The 8,561-nt window shown below is 42.4% G+C and overlaps 1 pseudogene; it reads right to left on the bottom strand.

Annotated features, from left to right (window-relative positions):
• The window catches only part of LOC102486228 (small nuclear ribonucleoprotein-associated protein N-like), a 19,874-nt pseudogene that overhangs the window by 8,952 nt on the left and 2,361 nt on the right, over positions 1 to 8,561 (bottom strand).

The raw sequence follows: 8,561 nt of genomic DNA, 5'->3' as shown, positions 1-8,561 counted from the left end.
AGTCTATATCGTCTTTAGTAAAAGCGTCTATAAAAAAAAAAAAAAAAATAGAAGAAGAAGAATTGGGTACAAGTTGAAATGTCTGTACTGATCCTTGACACAACCAATAAATCTCAATTACAAAAAAAAGAGAGATTTTGCATGGGTGACTCCCAGCGTGATTTTCAAGCCACCAGGTTCAGGACTTGAACCATGGTTGCGCTGTGGGAATTCAGCACATTAACCACCATGTCACCTGCTGGCCTTTTCACTGAATTTTTAAAGAACTGTTCATCAAAAGACATCAACAAGGGGACCAGCAGAGAGCATAATGGCTACATCACTGGACTCCCATGTAGTTGACCACGGTTCAAGTCCCGGACCTGGTGGCTTAAACTCACGCGGGGCAGGTGTGCATGCATCCCCAAGATCTCAAGAGGAGAATGGAGGAGGAGGGATTGCAGCATGGCCATCCTCCCTGGGGGGTGATTTCTTGCTTTCTGTCTCTCTGTCTCTCTCTGTCTTTCTGGCGAGCACATGTGCCCTATAGCAAAAAACCTCTCCAAAAAAAAAATAATAATTAATTAATTAATTAAAAAGACATCAACAAGAAGTAAAAAGAGACAAATCATAGACTGAGAGAATATGTTTCCAACACATACAATTAATAAAAGATTAGTATTTAAAATATATGAAAAACTGTTAAGAATTAATAAAAAGAAAAAAGGAGGTAACAATAAAAAAAAGAACAAAAAAATTTAATAGGAAAGGGTGTATGTTTAAGATGTATTGGTCAAGGTCTAATCAGAAAAACAAATATCACTTCAAGTTTTTTTCGTTGTTGTTGTGCGTGCGTGTGTGTGTGTGTCTGCTACAGGGTGCATGTACTCAGAGGAGAGGGGCAGGGAGAGAGATAAAGAAGAAAAATGAGATGGGGCGATGGCCATGTTACAATCCCTTCTTCTCTTTAGATTTTGGGCACGTGCATACACCCAGTGTGTTTTCAAGCCGTGCAGTCCAGAACTCTAACCACGCGGTTGGGCGTGTGAGATCCAGCCCTGACCTTCCATGCCACCTGCTGGCCCCATGTCAAGCATTTTCAATAGAGGGGATGTAATGCAGGGCACTGGTTATATAAGCGGTGGAGGCGTCAGGAGGTAAAGAGGGGACAGAGAGGACAACGTAGGAAGCACTCCCATTTACTCAGTTGGGAGGTCTCCTTCTTAGGTAGGAGGCAGAGTTCTAAAAGCTCCAGAGCTGTCATTTCCCAGTGAAACGTAGAGAAACGTAGAGTCACAGTTGGCATATTTGGCAGGGGCTGGAGCCACAGTCACAGCAGACAAAGCCCAGGTCGAGAGTGGAGGGGAGAAATCTCTGGGTTCTCTCATCTTCCTTCTCTCCAGTGTCTCTCATTAGCCATACTCAGCAGAGCGAAACAGACCACAGGGATCAGTTTCCACCTGCAGTGAAGTGGAGGAAAACACTGAGGAATGAGTCCGAGAGGCAAACAGCCATGGACTGGCATAAATGGCCCATGATGATGTGGCTTGAAAATCACATGGGCGCTTGTGCGTGTGTGCCCAACATCCTGAAAACAGAATGGAGAAGGATTGTGACAAGGCCACGCCCCCTAGGGGGGTGATTTCTCACTTTCCCTCTCACTGTCTTTCTCTGTCTCTCTCCAGCAAGGATAGGCACCCTATGGCAGAAACCTAAATAAATAAAAAGTTGAACTCTATTCCTTATCAAGGTATTTCAAGCTATAAGATACTATTTTATGGGACCAGCAGTTAGCGTAATGGCTATGTCGCTGGACTCCCATGTAGTCGACCATGGTTCAAGTCCTGGACCTGGTGGCTTAAATTCATGCCAGGCGCATGTGCATGTGTGCCCAAGATCCCGAAAGAAGAAAGGAGGAGCAGGGATTGTGGCATGGCCATCTCCCTGGGGGTGATTTCTCCCTTTCTGTCTCTCTGTCTCTGTCTTTCTGGCAAGCATACGCGCACTATAGGAAAAAATCTCTACCAAAAAAAAAAAAAAAAGAAATATGGGGGATCAGCAGTTGGCACAATAGCTATGTCGCTGGACTTCCACGTAGCTGACCACAGTTCGAGTCCTGGGCCCGGTGGCTTAAGCTCACGCCGGGTGCATGTGCATACATGCCCAAGATCCTGAGAGGAGAATAGAGCAGGGACTGCAGTATGGTCATCCACGGTGTGATTTCTCACTTTCTGTCTCTGTCTTTCTGGCAAGTACAAGCACCCTATAGCAAAAACCTCTCAAAAAAAAAAAAAAAAAAAAAGATACTGTTTCAGAAGCTATCACTTCTGGAATGGAGGTGTGATTAGCTCTATGGATCCACTCTCTAGTAAAACAAACTGGTGAAAATGATAGAAAACTATTACTGTAACAACTATTTAAAGTCTCCAGAAATTCTCCTAAGGGCATACATACAGAAATATTATTCAAGGAAATCTACTAAATCCAGTTAAGGAGAGTAGGTCTCTATGGGACATTTTTCTCCCCAACCCCAGATCAGTGTGACAAATGGCTGACTCCAGCCAGGTGTGGCCAAAAAGATAAGGCTCTCTATCCCTCCCCCCCCAGACTAGAATGACAGTGTGTTTCTCTAAGAAAGACAGGTTGCAGCATTTTTCACACACACCAAATATACACAAGCTTAAGGTTGCAAAAGCTAAATTCCAGGAACGTATTCCAGTAGGCTACCCAGCCCTCACTCACAGAGGGGAGGAGTTACACTTCTTCTATCAGACTGAATACAGAGACATCTTGTTTGGGTATGCATGCACACATGCCCAGCATTTTTTTCCCCATTTATTTATTTATTTTTACATATTTCCACTAATATTTACATATCAAAAAGGTTTTGCTCAGGACCAGCAATTAGCGTAATGGCTAAGTAGCTTGACTCCCATGTAGTCAACCGCGGTTCGAGTCCAGGACCTGGTGGCTTAAACTCGACAGAAGCCGGCAGGTGGCATGGTGGTTAAGGGCACTGGACTCTCACATGGCCAACTACAGTTTGAGTCCCAGACCTGGCAGCTTACTTTCTCAATTTCTCTCTCTCTCTCACTCTGTCCCTCTCTGGCCGATAAAAGAAATAAATAAAGTTAAATAAAATAATTCTTTAAAAAATAATAATAAACTCATGCTGGGTGCATGTGCGTGCGTGCCCAAAGATCCCGAGAGGAGAATGGAGGAGAAGGGATTATGGCTTGGCCATCTCCCCTGGTGGGTGATTTCTTGCTTTTTGTCTTTCTGTCTCTCTCTGTCTTTCTGGTGAGTATGTGTACCTGATAGCAAAAACCTCTCCAAATAAGAAAAAGACTGCTCCTCCTTAATAGCAACTGAACATGCCTCTCCTTGTCTCCTCACAGCCCACGGAAGCCTCAGCTTCAATGGTCATGCTGGTTCTTTAATTATAGAGGGAGAACTCTCACCTCATGTACACAGGTCTCCACTCGCACATGGCTGCTGAGCCATACCTGTGGTATTGAAGGGTCCCTGCAGGGTCTGCACAAGAGCTTGAATCTCAGGCACATTCTCCAGCACGGCTTGTTCAGTGAAGAGTGGGTTGATTTTGGCAGCTTTATGACCATGCTCACAATACACTGTCACCAATCTGGCAAGGCCATGATCGACTAAATTAGGGGAAAATAAAACAATATAAGTAGTTTAGGAGATGCCCACAAATCACAAAAACAAGCTTTTCAAAGAAACTGTTGCAGCAGTAGACATTTTAAACTCCCTGTTCCTACCCGCCACATCTGCCAGGAGTTTTCAGGATTAAAGATGATTTGAATTCAGGTAAACACATTTCTTACCTTAAATTTATCTCATGATAGCTAAGTCAGAGGAGAAAAAAAGGAAACAGAACTATAAGTGTATATTTGTAAAAATAAGTATTATACACATAGGTAGATAATATAAGAGAACCCCCAAATTGAAAACAGTGGTTAAAATGCTGAGTGGGGGGTGATTTCTCGCTTTCTGTCTCTCTGTCTCTCTCTGTCTGTCTGGCAAGTGCACATGCCCTATAGCAAAAATCTCTCCAATAAATAAATAAATAAATAAAATGAGTGAATAAATAATTTTTTTTTAAAAAAGAAAATATTTACATGTCAATTACTCAAATTGTTGAAAAGCAAATGCCCAAAACACAAGTTAGTCTTCAGGTATAACATTCCAATCAAAGCCCTGTCCAATAATGAGTATTTCCAATTTCTGACTCAATGCAACAAGCATTATTGAACTTATGCAAATAACCCTTCTGCCACAAAAATAAGAATATTCCCAAATATTTCCAATTCAAGAGGGGTCAGGAGGAAGAGAAGTTTGTTACCATTTAAAGAAAAAAACAAGAAAAATATTTTAACAAATTGCTGAACCTATCAACAACTCAAAAGAAAGTAAAATATTTAAATTGGGAAAACAATGCATAGTTAAAAAAAGAAATCAGTAATGTTTTACACAAAAGTCATAAAATTCTATTTCATGATTTCAGTCTTATGTTCAAACACTCTTCTGTTGAATATGCAGTGTTACTGTGGTCCAGTCTTTCCGTTTAAATCCTGGAAGGTAACATTCAACGTTGTTATTGATAGTTTTTGTCCCTACCATTAAATTGGTCATTTTCTTGGTTGCCTTTTGTTCACTTATTTCTGTATGTGTCTTTAGTTTTCCTCGTCGAGCACGCCTTTCAGAACTTCTTGGAGAGTGGGTCTGCTATTGGCAAATTCTTTCAGGTCTTGTTTATCTGAGAATGTTTTATCCTTTCTTTCCATATGAAAGATAATCTTGCTGGGTATGGTATTCTTGGTTGAAACTGTTTTTCACTTAACACTTTAAATATATTTTCCCATTCTTTCCTTGCTTGCCTTGTTTCTGATGAGATGTCTGAAGTTAATCTGATTGGATAACTTTCATAAGTAACCTGATGTTTTTCTCTTGCCAATTTTAGTATCTTGTCTTTGTCTATGGATTTGGCCAGTGTGGCTATGATGTGCCTTGGAGAAGATCTTCTTGGGTTGATTCTATTAGGGGTCCTTTGTATTTCTTGGGTCTAGAGTCCAGCATTTATTTTAAGCCACTGGGTCTGGGACTTGAACCACACAGTTGGCCATGGGGGATCCAGTCACCTTTTTCTCCATACTACCTGCTGGTACCTAAATATATTTTAGTATAAACTTTTATTGACCAAAAACGATGAATCTTTGGTGCTGGCAGGTGATGTGGTGGTTGGGGGTGATGGACTCCCCCATGGCCAACTGTGTGGTTCAAGTCCCAGACCTAGTGGCTTTTCTTCTCTTCCATTGGTCCACATGTCTGTTTTTTCTCTCTCTCTTTCTCTGTGTCTCTCTGATCAAACTAGAAAACAATAACAATAAATAAAGTTTTTTAAAAAAAAGAAAGAAATGAGTCTTCAATTTAGAAAAGAGGACAGTCAATTTACTAGGTCATCAGGAAAGTCATGACACATTTTTGCACAGAAAAATATGTCAACCAACCTAATAGGTAGGTGCTCAAAATGATATCATAGAAGCAAAAATTGCTTACCTATGATGGGTCTGTGACCTAATTGTCTCCCAAAGGCACCTAACATCGTCTAACTGGGGAGTGATTAGGTTTTACCATATAAATTTGGGGGAGAGGGATACAAACATTCAGATCACAGCTCTAAGAGATGGTAAAATAGGCTTTGCTATTATTAGCTAATAACCCACCTGAAGTGTCTGGAAAAAGAAACAAGGAGAATGCTCAAGAAAGGTGCTATAATTTCTCTAGAGAGAGGGTGGTGGGCTGTGCTTCTTTTCTCTGCTACACACACTGGGGTGGAAGAAGGGGTTGCTGCTTTGTTAATCAATGCCAGGTAAAGGGTTTCAGAGAGCCACTCACAGAGCTTGACTTTTGTGTTTGGAGTCACATAAGGACAGGTACCAGACTTGGGCTTCACAACAGCTGGAGAGAGGCAATCGGGAGCTGCCCATGTTCACTGAGTGTGAACAGAGGGTCTGTGTTCCTGTGGCTTTGCTGGCAGGCTGATCAGCTATGGGTTGGCCAGATGTACACGGGACTTCAAAAAGTTCAGAGAAAAATGGAATATTTGACAAGGCCATGCAATCTAGTGTCCTTTCTTGAAAAGGACATTGAACACCATAAACCTAGGGCTAAGGAGGGTGGATCCCATGGGCCAGATGTATCAACTCCTTTTCTTTTTATACGTGATGGGATGTATGTGTATGTGGGACCAGCAGATGTGAAATGGCTATGTTGTAGTCAACTGCGGTTCGAATCGTGAGCCTGGTGGCTTAAACTCATGCCAGGCATGTGTGCGTGCATGCCCAAGATCCCAAGAGGAGAATAGAGGAGAAGGGATTGTGGTGTGGCCATCCCCTCTGGGGGGTGATCTCTTGCTTTCTGTCTTTCTCTCTCTGTCTTTCTGGTGAACACACACTCCCTATAGCAAAAACCTCCCCCCCCCCAAAAAAAGAGTGTGTGTCTGTGTGTACATGCAAATGAGACAAAGACAGAGATAGATAAGTGCCTGCCAGAATCCAGTCCTGCTGCATTCTCCTTCCTTCAGTTCTTCAACCCATCCAATCAGGGTACTCACACGTGCCTACATTCAGGTGGACCAGGCTGGGGATTTGGACCTGGGTTACCATGTGGATCCCAGCTTCTCATGAGTAATGTATTGCTGCTGTGTGTGGAGCCAGCCCCTGCATGAACTCTCAAAAGGAAATTCATGGGACCTGCAGGTGTTGTCACGGCTAAGACTCTGGACTCCCATATGGTTGACTGTGGTTTGAGTCCTGGACCTGGTGGCTTGCTTTCTCACTTTCCCTCTCTTTTTCTCTCTCTGGTCAAAATGAATAATAGTAATAAATAAATGATTATTTATTTAAAGAATTATTTTATTTAACTTTATTTATTTATTTTAATTAGATCAGAGACGGACAGAGTGAGAGAGAGAAAAAAAAGGAAAGTGAAAAAACAAGCCACTAGGTCTGGTATTCAAACTGTAGTTGGCCATGTGGGAGTTCAGCGCCCTTAACCACTGCGCCACCTGCCAGCTCCAATAATAGTTCTTTTTAAAAAAAAGGGGGGGCGTAATTCATGGTAAAGATAACCAACAAGGAGAAACATTAAAAAAATAAAATAAAAATAAAAATAAAAGATGCCTTGGGGAAAAATAAGCCCAAACTGTGATCTCTGCCTCACCCTGGAAACACACGTGGCAAACTGCAATCATACCAGTAGTGAAGGACTTGGCATTTTACCTTTATCCAATCATCCCCTTGAGTTCTAGATGCCAGAGGATCTTTCAGGAGAGGAAGGAGAAAGAGAAAGGAAGAGAGAAGACACAGAAAAATCCTCTTCTCTGCTCTTCTCCATTTTAAATGTCTAAGTCCTAGTCAGGCCTTTTGTGGAAAGAGGAAAGAAGCTTTAAGTTAAATAAGACAATAAAGTGTTTCCTTGGATCAGACAGAATTATTTTATTACTTTAAAAAATTTGCTATAGAGCAAGTGCACTCACTGGAGAGAGACATAGAGAGAGAGGGGGAAAAAAAATCATCCCTCAGGGAGATAGCCATGTGGCAATCCCTCCTCTATTCTCTTCTTGGAACTTTGGGCACACACATACCTGTGCCCAGGGCGTTTTTCAAGCCCTCCAGTCCACAACTCAAACCACACAATCAACCATGTGGGATCCAGCTGCCTTAACCACCATGCCTCCTGGCTGGCCCCTCTTGTTTTTCCATGAGTAAATTTTATCTCCTTTAAGAACCTTCTAGATCTCTCAAACACTAAGCATATAGTGGGCTCTTTTTTCCCCTTTCTTTTTTAGGTTTTTGCTCACACACACACACACACACACACAGGCCTGGCATGAGTTTCAAGTCAGTAGGTCTGGGACTCTAACTGCAGTCAGCCATGTGGGAGTCCAATGCTGTAACCACTATGCCATCTGCTGGTCCCAGGGGGTGATTTCTTGCTTTCTCTCTCTGTATTATTTCTTTCTTTCTTTTTCTTTTCTTTCAGTAGCTCTATGTATTTATAAGTAGCTATTTTTAATGCAGAAATAGGGGACAAAAAGCTCACAAACATTCGGGACCAGCAGTTGGCGTAACGGCTATGTCGCTGGCCTCCCATATGGGCAACCGCGATTTGAGACCCAGACCCAGTGGCTTAAACTCACGCCAGGAGCGTGTGAATGTGTGCCCAAGATCCCAAGAGGAGAATGGAGGAGAAGGGATTGTGGGGACCAGCAGTTAGCATAATGGCTATGTTGCTGAACTCCCACGTAGCCCACCACGGTTCAAGTCCCGGACCCGGTGGCTTAAACTCACGCTGGGTGCGTATGTGTGCGTGCCCAAGATCCTGAGAATGGAGGAGAAGGGATTGCGATGTGGCTATCCCAGGGGTGATTTCTCGCTTTCTGTCTCTCTGTCTCTCTCTGTCTTTCTGGCTAGCACATGTGCCCTACAGTAAAAACCTCTCTCTAAAAAAAAAAAAAAAAAAAAAAAGGCCCACAAACCCTCTACAAAATTTACAAAGAA

This window comes from Tupaia chinensis, unplaced genomic scaffold (genome assembly GCF_000334495.1).
Source record: "Tupaia chinensis unplaced genomic scaffold, TupChi_1.0 Scaffold150175_2, whole genome shotgun sequence".
Classification (NCBI taxonomy): Eukaryota; Metazoa; Chordata; class Mammalia; order Scandentia; family Tupaiidae; genus Tupaia; species Tupaia belangeri.
Note: the sequence above shows the minus strand (reverse complement) of the source record. Positions and strands in the feature narration are given on the sequence as shown.